This window comes from Acipenser ruthenus, chromosome 27 (assembly GCF_902713425.1).
Source record: "Acipenser ruthenus chromosome 27, fAciRut3.2 maternal haplotype, whole genome shotgun sequence".
In the NCBI taxonomy this organism is placed as follows: Eukaryota; Metazoa; Chordata; class Actinopteri; order Acipenseriformes; family Acipenseridae; genus Acipenser; species Acipenser ruthenus.
This window is the reverse complement of record NC_081215.1, coordinates 19,784,642-19,804,242: the sequence shown is the minus strand read 5'-3', so window position 1 is coordinate 19,804,242 and position 19,601 is coordinate 19,784,642. Positions and strand designations below refer to the sequence as shown.

General features: G+C 35.7%; 1 protein-coding gene across 11 annotated transcripts in view; it reads right to left on the bottom strand.

Annotated features, from left to right (window-relative positions):
- Positions 1 to 19,601, bottom strand: part of LOC117432189 (transcription factor SOX-6-like) — a 182,245-nt gene that overhangs the window by 143,117 nt on the left and 19,527 nt on the right. For all 11 annotated transcript variants that reach the window (XM_059001812.1, XM_059001818.1, XM_059001813.1 and 8 more), the window contains one exon: positions 4,344 to 4,414. The gene's annotated coding sequence lies outside the window, so the exon portion shown is untranslated. The remainder of the gene's footprint in view (positions 1 to 4,343; positions 4,415 to 19,601) is intronic.

The window sequence follows — 19,601 nt, the reverse complement described above, 5'->3', positions numbered from 1 at the left end:
GTACCTAAAAAACTTAAGCATGATCTGTTTTGTAGCTCAATTCATATATATATATATATATATATATATATATATATATATATATATATATATATATTGTGAAATGCCCTTGTTCGGTATGGCATGGAGGGATCTGTACAGGAATAAATGTATATTTTTGTACTGCCTTGTATGATTTCTAAATAAAAATCACAACATCTATTTAAATGAATATGGGGGGACTTAAGAGAAGGAGAGGTTGACAAAATAGGTTGAAATCTAAAGTTTACAATATGTGAATTTAGCTTGGTTTTGAGAAACAACCCACGAAAGGATTGTTGGATCACATAAAATGTATGTTCTGCTGCAAACACCCTTTTCTACCCTTTATGCATGCTGTCAAAGGTGACTAGCGTATGTTAATATTTTACTATTTTTGATTCGGTAATGGGAAGATAAAAGAGGGTCACACATATTAATAAAATGACTTCTCCTAAGACTAGCACTGATCACAATAGAGCCCTTTGATAGTGACTTCACACATATCTCCCCGCAGATTACAAATACATGAGTTAACAAATTCATACCCAGAGGGCTTCCCTTTTCTTCACTCTGAAAGGCATGTAAGCAGTTAAGTCAAAGAGCGCTCATGAGAATGTGTCACATTAGCATTTCAATATGAAAAAGGAAACGGGGTGTCTAGCATTATTTCTATTAATCAAGTTATTGAATATCACAATTCAAGGGATTATTAAAGTTCCATTTACATTTTTTTAAATAAATAAAAAACACCTACTACAACTACAAAAAAAAGCCTTTTTGAACATGTTGCCTAAAGTTAATAACTGTGTGGCACACACACTGACCAAGAATACGTTATGCATATTCAAAATGCTCTTGATATCTTCAGGTGCTTCCAAATGAGTTCACAGAAGAGTGATTAAATGCATCTGATAACAAGCCACACATTGCTGAAATTACTTACCGCCTCATTTTATGATTAATTATACATGCAGATTAAAGTTGCAAAAGAATTTAGATTAATGAGCGAGTTAAGTCTTGCTGATATAAGTGAATTGGGAATTGGATACTCCTTGGAACTTTAGAAACACGCATTCTAGAATGAACGAGACAAGGATACACGTTGAATCCAGGCCACCAGGGCCTTTGACGGTACGGTCTTTTTTAACATGCTTTGACAGCTTTCAAATAACATTTTACTACAAGTTTAAAAACTTTGTGCATTACTGTACAACATCAAACTGCACAGCTCGCGGAGCGACAGCAAATGCAGTCCTAGACTCCCAGAGGTAATGACCCCCTCTGCAACAGCTGCTCACAGTAATTACAAGCTCAATTGTTATTTTAATCAAGGAGAGTTTAGTTGTTAAACCTAGTTACACAACCGGTGAATTTATATGTAATCTCATCGGCGGCATCATTTTCACATCCTAAGGGTTCAATCTGCATGACTGCACAGAGGCGAGATAAGAGGAGAACATTCAATTGCATTGAATTCAATCAAATACAATCTTAGGAACCAGTTCGAATAAATGTATCCAGCTCTAATCATCTGTCCTAAAATAACGACCTCTTACTGGGTTAATTTACCTTCTGTCAGGTCATCAGGAGGAATGTATGTAGAAATATTTATTTCCAATAAAAGTAATTCAGAATTGAATGCCTGGAAATAGTGTCTGCACTGTCAGAAGACCAATACATTAATGAGTGTTTTGTACAAGACTTTTCATCTAATTTCAGGAACTTCGTTTTTTGTTTTTTTTTACTTTACATTGTATTTGCTCAAAAATATGGTGTATACCATCCTGATTATCAATATATATATATATATATATATATATATATATATATATATATATATATATATATAAAATAATAAAATAAATAGAGCAAGTGAACTAAACAAAGCCCCAGTCATTACAGGGTTAACTTGTAATTGTCGAAGTTTGGTGCCAGGTTTAAATAAAAAAAAGCATGCTATATACAGACATTTGTGTCAAATATTCTCATTCTCTATACATTTCCTATGTATGGAATCTATGTAGAACAGTAGGCGGTTACCTCTGTTGACACATATGGTATTTCAATATTTACCTTGAAGGGACTTTTCAAAGGTTACCTTTAGCATATCATTTTAGATGATTAAAAAATGAGCATCCTAATATTTTCTCTTTGATCTCACTTTCACTCTAAATCCCTGCCGTTTTATTGGAAATCCCTACAGAAAAAATCAGATGAAGGGCCTGAGGAGTATGGCTTTACAATATAACTGAATAACTGCTTTAAAAACGCTGGCATTTCAGATATGTTCCCCCAGGTTGTGAATCTATCTTTATTGGAATACACACTCATTTGCAATGGGCATCAACAACACAACAAGCTCACTGTAGCACTCCGCTTTGGAACAATGCCAGCCTTATAATGTATATCACCCCATGTTTGCTTTAGTTGGGCAGCAGCTCCATTTTTTTTTTAAGTTCAACAATACCAGTCTTATTCCAGAAATAGAACAGGGTACCAGCAAAGTATCAATAATGAGCCAGAGTTTACAGGAAAAAAAAGTTTAAGAACTGTTTATTCTTTTTAGTTCCACAGTAATATTAGTGTTAGCATTGACCTATACGGTCTTCTTTGTGTGTCCGTCAGTCCCTAACCTTTTATGAGAAATTCATCACATTTCTTAGAAGAAAAATTGCAAATATATACCGACACAAATCTCAGTACAGGCATAGTTTAAAGCCATAAAAAGATAGATTGGGCCACTCAATTGGTTCTCTCTGGCATCCCCTTTGCTATGCTTTTAATGGCCAATTTCAGCCAGTTCAACTTTCAACAGTATTTGAGATATCTCAGAAACTTGGCTACCAGCTATTAAAGTGTGCTTTCCAACGTGTGAAAAGGAAACATGCAGACTGCAAAACGCTTTCAAAAATCTATTACAATTTGGGTCAGAGGCTATTTTGTTTCTGAAATAATGCCATTTCCTGTAGCGAACAGCTACAGCTAAATGTCCAACAACAACAACATATACCTGAAATGCAAACATCATTCTTTCTGTCTACAAAAGGCTGATAATATCCCATTTAAAAATATCAGACCACTGAAATAGAATCAAGCTGTTTTGATACAGAGGGTTGAATTTTGTTAATGTTCCTTACATAAAGACTAATTGTCCAAGGACTGAACAATGTACATTTGACTGACACCGCTTTTATCAAGCATTCCAGCAGTTTGTCTTTTTCTTTCCATCGTGTGCTGCTGGATGGAGAAGTAGTAAAGATACTTCCCTGTATGACTAATTTGAGGTTCACCTTGATGAAATGTAATCAGGCCTTGGTGTGTGGACTTAACAACACTTGCAGACACTACAAACAAAATAAAAGGTCCAGCTCTATTAGAGACATCTATTGATTTACCCTTAAGATAGTGTTTGCCAGTGAATCACTGTATATATGCCACCGAACTCTGAGATGAGATATGCCTTCATCAGATGCAGGTCAAACAAGTTTTTTTTGTTTTTTTTTAACCATATTAATAAAAAAAATCAGTCCTGTTTTTGATTAAACTTCTTTGTGACATTTAAAAAAAGATGAATATAAACTAACTTCTTGCCGTTATTTGCACAACCTTACCTAAAGCTGTCACTTTCCAGATATGATCTTTATTACTACCAGAAAAAAAAAAAAATCCATTAAAGGCTTATTGTAGCCATACACTAACAGTCTGAAAGTTTCCTGAAGCCTTGCCTGTGTTTCTTTAAAAGAGTTCTTTCTTCGTTGCTCTCAATAGTCTTATTGAGGTGGCACACATCCATAAACACCCCATAACACAACTTCACATTAGCATAAAGAATATAATCAAAAGGTTTCTATGTATACGAAGGTGGGGGTACGGGCATGGCGACTCGTAAAACTAGGCATTTTCACCAGAAAAGAAGGAACAAAGCCCTGGGTTTCTAACTCCGATTTATGTGAGAACATTATGTACATCTCAGAATGTTTCTTTCACTGGAAAAAAGCATCCACAGACAGACAATTGGCAGTTTTTTTTTCCTCATGAAACATACCAAGGGAACATGGCATGACAGATTGCATTTATGTTAAAGTTCTTCAAAGATTTAATATCCATTATGGCTTCTCAATTGCAATATTCCATAATTTATTTTATTTTATCTACAATGGAGGGGGGTGGGGGTGGTGGTGTTTGTTTAAAAGGCTGTATTGAGGTCTAATAGGTTTATTAAGAGTATTAAGAAGCACAAATGTACAGTTTGACTGTGGTGTCAGACAATGAAAAGAAAAGAAAAAATCTGTAAAATTCAAATACATGTATATATTACTTACAGATACAGAAAGAAATCAGCCCCAGCACCCAGCAATCACAGGTTTGTTGATTTTGAATTCATGAAAATGACCTAGAATAAAAAGAAAGAAAACGGTTTTAGGCATTTATTTTGAATTCTACTACAAGAGGGTTTAAACAGCAATCCCAATCCACTTTTTAATGAATACACAAAATAGTACAGAACGCTATTTTTTTTGTCAAGAAAACACAAAAAATGTATACAAAGTAATCTGAAACAAATATATAAATTTCCTGCTTATTAAACGCCCTCATTTTAGTGAAATGTGACTAAAAATGTAATGCATAAATACAACTGACATTTGAAGTTGCAAGGAAACAAAAAAAGAAAAAAAACACATACAGAAAGAACAAACCCCTGTAGATGACTACTGTGTATGGTAACAATGAGTCACCATGTGCCACAATCATGCTTACTTAGATCTGTGGTAAACCTCCATGCACTCGCATATCGTTGATTACTTCATGCCTTGATTCAGATAATGAACCAGTTAACTGCATGCTGTCATTTCTTTTTAAACACGGGCTGGCAATTCAAGCATAAATTGCTAGCAAAGATTCACATTTAAGGAAAATCAAACATTACGCAAAATCGGTTGTGTAATGGGCAAAAACAATATTAGAAAAAATATACATATACAAAAACATAATTAGAATTACTCACATTTCCTAGTAAAATGTTATTAGAAATTAACAACATTTACATTTTAATTCTACATCCAAGGTGTCCAACATTCTAAATGATTACTTAGTGATGTGTAATAATAAAATTATGATCTGTGTGTCTAATCTTGAAGCTTCAGGTTTATATTTACTCATATATTCTTTCCAATGTATTTTTGGTAGAATTTCACATTACTGTTAAAATCAGGACAGGACGTTTGATTTGTTTTTTCTTCTTGTGTAATGAAACCAAAACAATCTATTATTTATTTTTGGCAAGCTCATTAGCCTGGCCTCTGACATTGTGATTAATGTGATGAATATCTTTGTTACAAATTGTTTTCCTTCGGGGGTTTTGTTACACTCTTTAGTTCAACATGTTTTGTATTGGTTTTTTTTGTTTTGTTTTTTGATAAAGCCATGTGTATATGCAACATTGAGTTGTTTTATAGCAAATACCGGTGCTGAAAATTAAGTGTGTTTGTGTTGTAAATGATTCTAATACTAAATAGAGAACTAGTTTTATATTAAAAGAGCAGCGCAGGAATATCCAGCTTGCTGCTGCTTTGCTCTATTAGATCATAATAGTCATTGATGCTTATCTACCACATTATTGCAATGTTATTATGTATTTTAATAACAAGCTGGGATCTCATTAATAGCTGATTTATGCCATTAGTCTGCCTCAGCGCCACCAATTAAACAAGGACAGAGGTTTCTAAGGTCATAGTTAATTGATCTGAGCATAAACAGTTTCAATACACATTACCTGAGCTAGATCATTTAGCAACCCCATATGATGCTGCTGAGGTACACAAAAAATGTGTAGGTGAAAATATAAGGCTAAAGTGACAAAGCTGGATTTCAAAATTCAAATGACATTCAAGTATAAAAGGGAAAGTAAGCCTCGTAGGCACAATGGTACAATGTACATGGGGATGCTTAGATACTACAGGCGACAGTGCAAGTGCGAAGACAAACAAGGCTAACTAGACACAGTGACCCTGAGCAAATGAAACCCTGTTGCTGCTCCGATAACACCTCAGAGTTGACAATCAGCTGCAGACTGCTGTACCACGGTGCAACCAGCCAGGTTGAAGACACCCAGCAACGTCCCGGAGAAGTGCACTGGTACATAGCGAGCATACAAAATATACAAAGCAAATGCATAAATGAGCTTGACTGCTATCAGACACCTGGGCTGCATTATGAAACTCCGCTTTAATTATGCAGTATGTAACAAGAGGGGAACAGCTTTCAAGATGTAAAGTAAAGAAAACATATGGAATAATAAAGTAATATTCTAATTCATATTTTTGTTCTATTCCTAGTTCAAAAACCTCATCACGACTTTGATATTTCTATCATATTATTATTTTTTTTATTATTATTAATTATTATTATTATTATTATTATTATTATTATTATTATTATTAATAATAATAATAATAATAATAATAATAATAATAATACGCTTTTAAAGGCCCCTTATTCTTTAAATAACTCTTGCTGAATATTAAGCATGCAAACTTAAGGTTCAGAGTAACTGAGCTGTCTTCACAAACGGATTGGCTAATTAGGCAATCAAAGTTTGATTAAAAGAGAATTCCTTTCAATTCAACAACAACAACAAAAACAACAACTTCAATTTACATATAACGCCTTATCATGTGCAGAGCAATTGATTAGTTTTCCCCAGCGGTTTTGTTACCAAAATTATTACATTCATAATTACTGTACCATTTTATTAGAAGATTTACTACAAATCTGTATTTCGATTTTAGAAACATACAAATACTCCTTTCAGATGTAACTTAGGAGAAACCTTTGAATGATCTGTAACAATTACAGTGTAATTACAACAGTGGGTATGTATGAGCCAATTGGAGAAATCAAACCAGAATCAGAAACAGCAATACCTTAAAGTTGAAGTGATTTTTGGCTTTGTGTGCTTCCCTAAAGTGAGGCACATCTTTTCAATGTCTAACAGATCTTGGCCATTTAAAGGTGACAATATCCAGACAGTTTAGGACCAGTCTAGGTCACTTCAAAGCCTGATCTGATCCACCTTCATGGATGCCAGTGGCATTTATATCAAAGCCTGGCATTTTCCATGTCAAGGACTTGTATCAGGAGACTTTTAGCCTCCTGCACGCAAGTTCAGATGTTCATCTTTTATCTTCCCAATTTAGTCTCATGGAATGGAAGAAAACAAGGTTTTGGAAGTTAAACTATGTTATTTTGAACTGTAATACAAATTACATATTTTACAAAGTGCACAGTTTCATTCTTTCATTTGTTCTATGGAGATTGTTCTTTTTTTTGTTTGTTTAGCTGAATCATTATATATATAATAATTATATTTTATTATATATAAAATAAAACTGATTGGTTGTTTAAATTGATTGTCAGAGTGGGAATAAATGGGATTATATGACCAAAAGACTATTCTTTTGAAGAGCTGCTAACACTATTTTCAGCATAATCTTTACAAAACAATTGAGTGACCAGAAAAAATACAGCAAATTGATTGTTAGATTAAAATTAAATAAATTATACAAATTTGATAGCAACTTACATAAAAGGTACTTCAGGCACTTAATATTGTTGAAGCCGTAGCTATATTCAGCAGATCGGCATGTCAGTTTAGATATAGAGTTTGAAAAGTCAGCTACACTGTAGCCCAGGGCAAGCAAAGGGAGCATGGTTTCAAGCTGTAGGTAGCCTGAATTATTAACTACACACAAAAGCTGATACAAAACTAATAACACATAATTTGAAGAAAATAGGGCCTTGGTTAAAAAACTATAAAACCATGTGGCTCTTTGTCATATTTGTATAAAAAAGTAAGTGTGAAGCGCGCTTAATTTTACCAGTACAATCAAGTTTGGACTACTTTTGGCTAGCTGTTTTTTGTTTTCTTTCTTAGAACTAATGGCTGTGGCATTATTACAAGGAGTTTGCTTTATGTTATCATATGATTAAACCACAGATCCATGCTGTAAGCTGCACATGCATTCATCTCCGAGAAGGGTTCGCAATAACAAAGGCTCATGATGTTACCCTAATTATTTGGGAGCTATGCATTTTCAGTGACATGCAAGAAGTCACAACATCACAAAGACGGGCATTTATAAAGAAAATGTAAAAAAAAAAAAAAATCAACCTTATCATCGTGTTATTTGACAAAAAAACAAAACATTGTAGGGCCTAACACACTGTAATAGCCACCCTTTTTCAAAATAGGAACAAAAATGTATACAGGATTACGGGTGAAACTAGTTTATCCCCCCTAATGACAACTGTAAAATTGTTACAGATGCATTAGCAATTAACTGGCAAGCACTGTCTGCATTACTGCAGCAAATTAAGTTCTTCACAGCCATGGTTTCCTTGAATTACTGTCTATGTGTCTCTAATGTACTTCAACACAGGTGTGAATTGTTCGTTATACTTTAAGTCAAGAACACCTTTCCTGTCAGTTATTATGAAATCTAATCACGTCTGCAGGGCAGTGACACATAGAAGTCATGGGCATGGCATATTCCCTTTGTTAACCAAGTAAACAGTCTCTGAGCTAATAGTCAAGTAATGGTGTGTTGTTTGAGCTCACTCATTAAACATTAAGGGTTCTGTCACAGGTAAAGACTGTGCAAGCCAGCTAAAATATGACATTTGTCATATTCATTCTTTTATATAACAGTAAATGACCACACAGATGAATAACCTAATTCTGAACTACTTCTTCCTCTCCTGCTACTATTACTTATAATAATATTAGTATAAGTTTGATCCAAAATCAATCTGTGTGTTTAAGCTTGTGCCGATACAGCCAATGTGCATTTAAATGCAACTCCTCTCAATAACTGAAAGACTTGTCAGTAACAACATGTAATTGTCTCCTGACTTATCAACTTTGTCACGTCACTATAAAGGTCCTGGTTACAAAGCATCTGTATTCAAATGACTGAGCTATTTTAAGCAGAGCTCAATGTGGATATCTGAGTGCTGCAAGTCAATCACATGGTAAATTAAACTAGAATAGAATCAGTTGATCCATAAATGATCAGGTTACAGAGAGCCACATCAGTCTCAGCAAATTATGTGTGTTGTTCTTGTTCAAGCATTAGCAGCACATTCTATATTCCAGTAGTTATTTCTCTGAAAAATGATATTTGCAATTCAATTGCATCTTCAACGGTTTAACTTTTCAATAAAATTTGCCACTGTAGTCATGCATTTTCTAAGAAAGAACAATGGGAAGTAAGAAGTTGTCTACTTAAAGATAAATAAAATCCATATTAACCTACACTCCAAGGTGAGGAACAACTCAAGACTCTTTTAAACCTGTAACTGCTGCTTCATTCTGCAGTTGCAATTCATACTGCGTTTAGGCAAGCCTTTCTCATTTTTAGTGCACAGAACTTTTTCGGTGAACAAGGCTTATAGTAGAAACGTTTGAGTACTTAATTTCTTTTCCAATAGCTTTCCAGTTATGGAAGGATTTCCAAGAGAGGTGCTCAGTTTTCAAAATCTTTTAAAAAGAAAAGAAAAATTCTAACACCACAATTATTATTTGTTTATTTAGCAGACGCCTTTATCCAAGGCGACTTACAGAGACTAGGGTATGTGAACTATGCATCAGCTGCAGAGTCACTTACAATTACGTCTCACCCGAAAGACAGAGCACAAGGAGGTTAAGTGACTTGCTCAGGGTCACACAATGAGTCAGTGGCTGAGGTGGGATTTGAACCGGGGACCTCCTGGTTACAAGCCCATTTCTTTAACCATTGGACCACACTGCCTCCCATCAGCATGATAATGCATCCCCCCAACTTCACAGAGCATTCTGTAAATCCACATAGGGCCCCATTCTATCCCTTAGAAATGTCTAATATATTAAACAAAGTAAAATCCCCTCTGCAATCTTCAATGTTTTTTTTTACTTCTTAATATTTTCTCCCTTTAGAAACTACAAGCGTTGTATTGTACAATACAAGGTAGAGGTAAACAACCTAAAAATATAAAGTCTACCCCTGTGTCTGGGCCAAAAAAAGTCAAAAAGATTAGCAGGCTCCTTCTTTATAAGAACAACAAAAGAACCCCTAGTATATATTATGTAACTGGTATAGGAGGAATAACAAATCTGACATTTGAGAAGTACAGGTGCTTTTGTTTGGGCTTCCTGTTATACAAATGGAACTGATGGTGCAAATAAGATTATTTTCTCACAAATGTGATGACCTCACTAAAGTCGCTTTTAAAGAAGAGCAGTGTTCTGACATCACTGCAGCTACCAGAGCAGATTTCTCAATTGTCTAGTCTGTATTTAGCAGCTGCAGTGTTTGAATGGTTTTGCTTATTACTTCGCTTTTTTATAGAAAACAAATGGAGAGTTTGAGTCACTGATCACTGACATAATTGACTTTAACATTCTTTTCCAAAAAAAAAAAAAAAAAGACTCTTTGAATTGAGGTCAAATTACCTCTCCAGTCAGGCAATCAATAGAGGTGAATTAAATGAGTAAAAACAGGAGATGCATGGTTCTTTAAAATACTCTGTACTGTAAGACACATGTTCTTTTTAATGAGACACATATTGTACTATTTACCACTACTGAAAATGGCACAGTGAGTTTTACCAGTGGGGTTCTAAAACATATTTCATATGGCCAAAGTATTGGCTATGCAATGGTTTTGTGCCGATAATGCTAAAATCTTCCTTCCACAGGTTTGGGATTTCCCCACGGATAGATTAATTTGCATCATCCATTCAGGACCATTACATATGATATTTATTTCACTAGTAATTACTATACTAAAACTGTGCTTTACTGCTAAAACTGCAGTGCTTGCACCTCAAACACTAGGTGGCGCTGTTATGTCTTAACGCTCCAGGTTCCCACATTCATGTTTGATTTTACACTAACACCTATTTGCTGTCTGTCTACTGCATTCTCCCATAGTTTAGCGTTCTGTGAACTCAACTTATTCAGGACTTTGCTGCCTAGTTTGTTGATGTCCACCTAATGTAAACCCAAGGTCCGTTACCCCTCCCACACCCTGTGCAATCTGCTTGCCACTATGATACGTTGTAAACAAAATAGACATGCTCCACTACTGCTTGCAGCAGTGGGAGGTTATACGTTGTTCATGATGCTAGTAAGGGAAACCTGAAGTTCATGGTACATGTACACTCCTTAAAACACTATTTTAATATGTCAACAATTATCAATAGCACTGATTTACTTGAGCAGAGTATCTCATCAAGCTTTTTCAATGCTAATCCCTCATGTGTTTGCCATTCTCCACGGAGCAGTTAGATCGTTCTGGATGAAGTGTTGCGTGTGCCTCTAGTTCAGACAAAATGTACATAGAAAACTGTGGTGATATCAGGGAACGACATGCTGGATGACTTGGCAGGAATAGGGCATTTTACACCTTAACATTAATTACAACTGAACTGTTAATGGTTTTTTTATTTAATAACCTATTTGTAAGTCAGACCAGGCTTTCTGACATCGTGCTCGCCAAAATCACATCCGATTTGGAGATTCTGTTTTCCCAGGGTGCCGACACCGTGCTACTCTCCAGATCATAATAACATGAGGTTACTATTATCGGCTGTGGAAGCACGACAGGTGGGTCACATGAGAGGTCACTAGTTTTGTTCTGAGGGCCAGACACATGGTTTTCATTATTTTTTATAGAAACAGCAGCACACTCTGCAAAAACAATAGCATGTGGCTGCAACTGCCATGTTAATAAGCTGGAATCTACTTAATAATGGGCTTGCTATTCATTGCTTATTGCTAAACAAAACTGCAAATATGTAGGTAAAGGTTATTTGGGCAAGACAACACAGATTATTCTAAAAGGCTCTTGATAAGGATCGGGTTGGAATAAATGTAAACCTGCATTTTACCTTGAATAAGTACAGTAGGATACCTCCTGCTTGTTTTTTGTTAGAATGCCAGAACCTTCATAGATAAAGCTTGAGCCTAATAGCTAAGGCATGTAAATAGTTTTGACATGAAAAACTTTGTGAAGTACAACTTGACCAAACAGAAGTGGTTTCAGACAGAGTGTGTTTAGGCTAAAAAATAAAAAATTATTCCAGAGGCGATATATGCCAAATGTATTCAAAGCTAACCTTTGTTTTACATTTTCGGAACTACATTTTCATGCTGGCAATAATTTAAAACAAGTAACGGCCGTTTCCAGTCAACTTAAAAGGATTCAAGAAAGGTAACCTTTAAGTAAATTGGAAAATGACACCTTTTGTAACTGTATTGTCCTTTCTGGGATTCAGTCACCTGGAGGAAAAAATAAGTAGCTTTTTGTCATAAAATTATATGGAATTACAGCTCTTTATTAAAACCTTTCAGTGCGCAAAAAAAATATTGGCTTATATGAAAAGGAGCAATAGCTAGGTTAGCTGCTGACATTTTGAGGAGGAAGCCATTTGTGAAATTGTAAAATATAGAAGCTAAATGTTTAATAAAATCTTCTGTGAAGAGACTGTCAGTTTGTGTTTTCGTACATCCATTGGCACAGCCACAAAATAATATTCCAGTTGTGCCACGTAGCAAATGACATAGCAAATGGCATTTGGACGTCAAGTATGTTACAATTATTATTTAACACCTACAAACACCTAAATGGGGTGGGGAGGTTACACATGAGGTTTAATTCACAGAAACTAGGGACTTATTCCAGAAGTGCTGAAATGAGGTCTGGGGTAAATGCACAGTATGTGAAGATACCTGCAAAATCACTGCAGGGTTTACAGTTAGTCCTTGAGCCACGCATGGTAGACAGTCCATCTAACACTGAGCTCTAGCCTATCGAGAAGCATGGTAACACACATCACCGATAAGAAAGGTTAATATTTCTGTACACACTATATGGAATACAAAAGACGCAGGCACAGTATGATCAAATCTAGACAACAAGTAATGGACCCAGAGAGCTTTGATGAATACTTAACACAAAACACGCACACACCCTGACAGGACCTGAATAGATTTTATTTTATTATATTATATATATTTTTTTAAACAGGAAAAGGATGATACTACTTAGCCAAGCTATCTTAAGACATAACATTTTTTCCCGGCATCTTTTATATTCTCACTTGCTGTCAGCATAACCCCAGAAAAGGCTTTCAAGTTCTTAGCAAGCAGATATACAGACACACTACAAAAGCTTTTGCCATAATAATGACTCAAGCTCCCTGATCAAACATCCACAAAATCAAGGACTGAAAAGTGAGAGCTCGCCAGTGACCTTTGATAATAAAAACGCCTATTTATCTAGCTGTACCAACCCCATGACTCTCATTAAGTTCTATGAAGCAGATACTTCCAAAGCTAAATTTGGAAGCTACACAACTTTTAAATCTGTATTACCAGATCTGATCCTGAAGTCTAATGTTTTATAGACCATACCATCCATTGCTAAAGCTGCAAAACTAAAGCAAATCTACTCTAATTATTTTTATGATGAGTATTTTTTTTTTCACAGAATTATATGCAGCATGTATCGTGTGTCTCTGTTGTTGCAGCATTTCAATTTAAAGTGCTTTCTTCTTTAAAATATAAATACATTTTTCCTTATTATTAATTAATGATTGTTTGGATAGGGGGTGTATTTAATTCCAATTTGTTGGTGCAAGTAAAAGATTCAGTTTTTTTCCAAGCTTCTTACCTGGTGTTTATTCTTGCTGTGATTAATATTGTCCGACACAAGCTTTGAAGAAAATGTGCCCGATTCTGCCCAAGAGTCCATTTATCAATAAACAGAGTGACTGGGAAGCAGGGTCTGTTTTAAAATGCCATTAACATTATTAGCTTGAACACTTGGCATCACAGTTTAAGCAGGGTCCTAAGCTGTAACTGCTTGCATTAACTTAAGATATCTTGCACAATTATAATAAAATGATAAGACATGTACAAATTTAACAATTCTGATAAAGATTTTATTAACCAAGTAATTAGTACACTAGCTAGTAAGTGTACTATTTTATCAAATCTCATCATTCCAATGATCACAAGTCTGCACTTCTTCCTAACACCTTGGCTCAGGCTTCAGCCTTGCTTTCTTTAAAATGTCTTCATGTCGATGCCAATATAAAAGATAGCATGAAACAAAAGGCCACGTTTAGTGCAAGAAAAAAATATTTCAGCTTAACTACTGTCATAATTTCAGCAACAGCATTTTTCCCTTCACATGTCCTTTTTCACTTTAATGTGTTTTTGGCATTGCCTGTTTCAAGTTTCCACACAAAACTGTAGAGAATCCAATTTCTGCTTAATATTTCACAGCTTTTCCATATCTTTGAATCCTGCTTTCAGGACCTCATGTGAACAGTTGCTACTGGCTTCATTGAAGACCAAAAGGTGGGACTGCTGTTCTTGTTTTATGTCCTCAGTTACATACTAAGGTATAGAATGGGACAGCACAAGCAGGCATGGTACTGAGGCATGTACTGTGGTTTTTCAAATCCATAGGAGCTGCAGCTGTAACCTTGTCATTCTCTCAGGCACTTGTTTTAAATGTTCTTTAAAACCTGCCAATTTCCATTTCATTGTCACTGTTTTAAATTAACGCTGTACATCAAAAAGGGAAGAGAATAGCAGCAATGAAGGGCATTTTTCTAGCCTTGGATGAAGCTGTTAATAACATTGCAGTAGAGTTTTGCTTCTCCTCTCTCCTTAATGGTCAATGCTGGTGTGATATACAGGATGTCTGTTAGAATGCACTAGCTGGGATTCACTTCTGACTGAAAGTTATTTAAGTGAAAGGGTCCATATTATTATGTAGTCTGGCCGGGCGCCTGCAGGCTTGCCTGTAAGCTGCCCGAGAGCTGCGTTGTCCTCCAAAGCTGTAGCTCTTGGGTGGCTGCATGGTGAGTCTGCAGTGTGAAAAAAAGCGGTCGGCTTGACGGCACGCGCTTTGGAGGACAGCGTGTGTTCATCTTCGCCCTCCCGAGTCAGCGCAGGGGTGGTAGCGGTGAGCCGACCGTAATAAAATAATTGGCCATTCCAAATTGGGAGAAAATAATAAAAAATAATTGGCAACGAGTAAATTAAAAAAAAAAAAAAAAAAGATGCAACTGACTCTGCAGTATGAAGCTTTCCATTTTAATTACTGAAATCCATTACAATACCTCCCTGCTCCCCCCACTGACTGGTAAACTCCACTTTTTCTTGCTTGCTGGCTACCGATTTAATTCAATTTAGATCTCCAAAAGAAATGCAAGCCCACTTTCTTCAGAATTTAGCTAAGGTTGCTTTTTTCACTCATCCGCTGCAGCTACTGTATCGTTTTAATCTTTAAAGATTTTCAATAGACAGTATCAACACTAACCTATGACTGCCCTGTCATGCAATCTTTGATGTCACAGCATAATGACTCCTGAAAGAACAGCACCAATACTTAATGTAACATGAAACCAGGGCCCTGCAGAGGGTCTGTCTGCTGTCAGGAACAAACAGTTTCACTGCTGCTATCTGGAGCTGACAAGAGCAGAACTAGCAGGGTAGCAGCCTCCTTACCAACATAGCTGTTTAAGAATGAACACTTTGTGCTCCTTGTATGCAACAATCCTAACTTAATTTACTGACATAAAATTGCAGTACTGGTGAATTCCTCATTTTATTTTATTAAAAGATAACATCAGACTCCCCAGGAAGAAAAAAAAAACATTTACAGTATCTAGCTATATATATATATATATATATATATATATATATATATATATATATATAGAGAGAGAGAGAGAGAGAGAGAGAGAGAGAGAGAGAGAGAGAGAGAGAGAGAGAGAGAGAGAGAGAGAGAGAGAGAGAGAGAGAGAGATGGTTGTCATGCCATCAAAAAACTACAAATACCTCCAATGTTTGATTCAAACACATGCTCTCTTGAGAAAAATATGTACAACATATCGAAACGTTGGGCAGCTGGCTCTTTGAGCTAATATATATATACACATATACATACATACATACATATATATATATATATATATATATGTGTGTGTGTGTGGAGATATCGGCTAGTCAAAAATATTATGGCTCGTTTAGACATGAGGGAGGGTCAGATAAAGAAGGTTCTACTGTATTGTGCTATTATTTAAAATGCATTTTTCGAAATTGACTGTACATGTAGTTGTAAATCTGAGTGACAAATCATGTTATATCAATTAGTGACCCTGAGTCATTTATATATGCAATAAAGTTTTTGATTTATCATATAGCGACACATTTGCAATGAAGAAAAAAAAAAGAATTCAGTGCATGCAAGGATCAATGAGATCATCATCACGATCCAAGAACTTCAAGCCCCTACGTTTCAGCTGCTGTTTGAGATGCTTGTGTTGTCTTGACAAATATCGAAGAGGAGCAAAAACATGCATTGTAGATTGGCTTATTAAATCACAACTTTGCAGCATAGTTCCACACCTCAAATCAGATTAGGCAGGCAGATCAAGTGAAGCTGTCAGTCACTGCTAATCACAAATGTATTTTTAATCTTTCATCGTCGTTTTGCAAAGGTTACACAACCAACTGGTTCCAAACAAAATAAATATTACCTGTCCATCAAACCCTAGAAAACAATGTCATTAACTACACTCACTCTGGACATCCATTCAGATTCAAAGAGAAAAAACGATTCAGCTAAAAACAAACTAATGAAGAGTGAATGGATGTTATCAAAACCTGTAGCATCAGTCTTTGGTTTTATTTCAACACTGAGATCTGCAGAGATTGCGCCATTTGTTTCAGTCACCCAAGAGAGTAGGCTGCCTTCCAAACTGCCTGTTCAGAATCCCCTTCCATATGTTTTAAATTTGAGGCTTCTCAGCAAGGATTGTTGCCATTTCCTTAAATTCCCTTTAAAGCCTGCAAGGTTATTTTTGATAGGCCATAAATAAACCCTACTGGTGATTTATGAAGTACTAATGTTATTTTTGACTTTCCTACTGTATGCAATATTTAAGATGTTAAAGGGAGGGGATCCTGGTACAGATATCTATGCTCTCTTCGTGGCTAACCAGCTGTCTCTAAAGTATAATAATATAGCAGTTCTGAGTGAGCCCAACCTTTGCTTTTTGAACTGGCTGTACGAAATTCATTAAATTTTAAAACAAACTCATCAATATTATTATTTTTTTTCCATGGTCTCTTTCTTCTATCCTTGTACTGCACAGGAACCCAGGGGAAAGGATGATCCATGAACCGTTCAAGGCCCACATAGCAATAACTATTCCATGGCCACTGAGTTAGTGGCATGCAGTGGTCCATGATAATTTTCTTCTTAATCTTCCCTCACAAGTATAACTGTGCAATTCTTGAAGCACCGGGCAATCAACTCCCACTAAGCTACGCTTGCATAAATGAAACAGTAACAGAATGTACATAGGGGGTTGTTCTGTGTATTGTTCAATTCAGCCTGACTATCATTGATGCATTGTCAATGTTACATATAATTACTGTAAACCAACAAATACTTTTACGTTTCAAACTGAAAAAATTATTATGCAATCATACAAAAAAAAAGATTAAATGTCATCCTAGTGGACAGGTTGCATATGCAATAATAATAATAATAATAATAATAATAATAATAATAATAATGGGCAGCAGTGTGGAGTAGTGGTTAGGGCTCTGGACTCTTGACCGGAGGGTCGTGGGTTAAATCCCAGGTGGGGGACACTGCTACTGTACCCTTGAGCAAGGTACTTTACCTAGATTGCTCCAGTAAAAACCCAACTGTATAAATGGGTATTTGTATGTACAAATAATGTGTAAAAAAGAATGTAATTGTATGAAAAATAATGTGATATCTTGTAACAATTGTAAGTCGCCCTGGATAAGTGTGTCTGCTAAGAAATTAATAATAATAAATAGAATTTCATCCACTTTTTTTGTAAATGGAATACTAACAGGCAGTAGAAAAAAACATGTGATGCAAAAAAGCCACAATGAGGGGGTAGCCAAAGAAAAATAACTTCAACTTGAAATGGTTTTGGCTTACCGACAAGTTATCCACAGAAGAGCGTGGACTGGCATAAACATGTGTACAAAATTATAAGTATATTTCTAGAAGTATGCAGGAGGCAACCGCCCGCACACTGCACAGGATCCCAACAACGCTTTGCTTCAGCGCTAATACATGGAGTCCAAGCCACTGCATTTCAATTACTGCAAAGCTCCACATATATCAGCTTTGATATAGAAATACTGTCTCATCTTCATATGCACTACAGAAATCTTTATCTGATTCATATAAAATAAACACAAATCCAGTCCCAACACCTCATCTCACTAGTTAGAAGTACAAAAATGCTCTCCAAAGCTTTCAAAACCAGAAAATGTATACAGTATAAGTAACTTACATATCCTGTCCTCCGCAAAGGATACAAATCAATAGCGAACCTGAGCTCTTTACACTCCTGGGGTATGATCCATAACTTACTGTTGGAATTCAAGTAAAGTGTTCCCAAGGTGTAACCTTCATTAACATATCCAGAAATCATACACAACAAATTAGTTTAATTACCAACGGAAAAAAGAACCATTAACCAAGTAACTGAAAAGGAAAAAAAGACCAATGCTATAAAAAAGCAATGACTATCCTAAAAAAATGAAACAATACATCTCTCCTTCCATCATGGTTAAATAATGTGCCAAAGTACATAACTATATAAGATCCTTGTGTCCTGCAAAGTTTTTACTTTGTTTGCAGCAAGGCTGCAATTAGGGTGTGTAGTTAGGATAAGTACAGGCTAGCTGATTCGTACTTGTACAAATCAAGTTAAAATCTACACACTACACAAGCATTCCATTATATGAGTATTGTTTTAATTTAAAGAATTCTGATGGTTCTCTGCAGCCAAATACGTAAATAGTGTGAAATGCATTAGATTAAAGTTATAGCAAAAATGGTCATACCAGCAAAGCCTTCTTTCATGGTTTCATGGTCTCAACCAATATGTAACAGCATTGCAGGGCTACAGTGGCAAACTGCTGCCTGAGGTTTACATACAGTAAGTCATAAAGATTGTGTTTAGTTATACCACCACATCCAAAGTCACTTCTCCTGAAAGCAACAGTTCCCACAGCCAGCAAAATTGAGTTGGACTTGTTATAAGACACCCTGTAATGGTCTGTCACAGTGTCATCATGACTGCTCAAACCTGAACCAATCCCAGTGGAGTCAATCTCATTCTCAAGCCCTATTTAAAGAGTCCTAAGACTTGTCTGAATAGAATATCAGCATCTACCTTGTGATATTTATTTTCCTGGGTAAAGTTTCACAGATTACATCATCAAAAGATAAACATTGACATACATAAAGTGCGTTAGTCTCGCAGTGAAGACATTAGTAAGTACACTTCTATCGACAAATACTTTTAAAAGGGTACATTGGTAATGCACTTCGACTGCGAAACAGAAAACTAATCCCACTATCAATACTAACCACCTCCCTGTGATTCTGTCTGGTTCATCCCACTACCGACTCTCAAGCAGATCCTTAGTGATATACAAGAGTATATTATCCTGTATATTAACT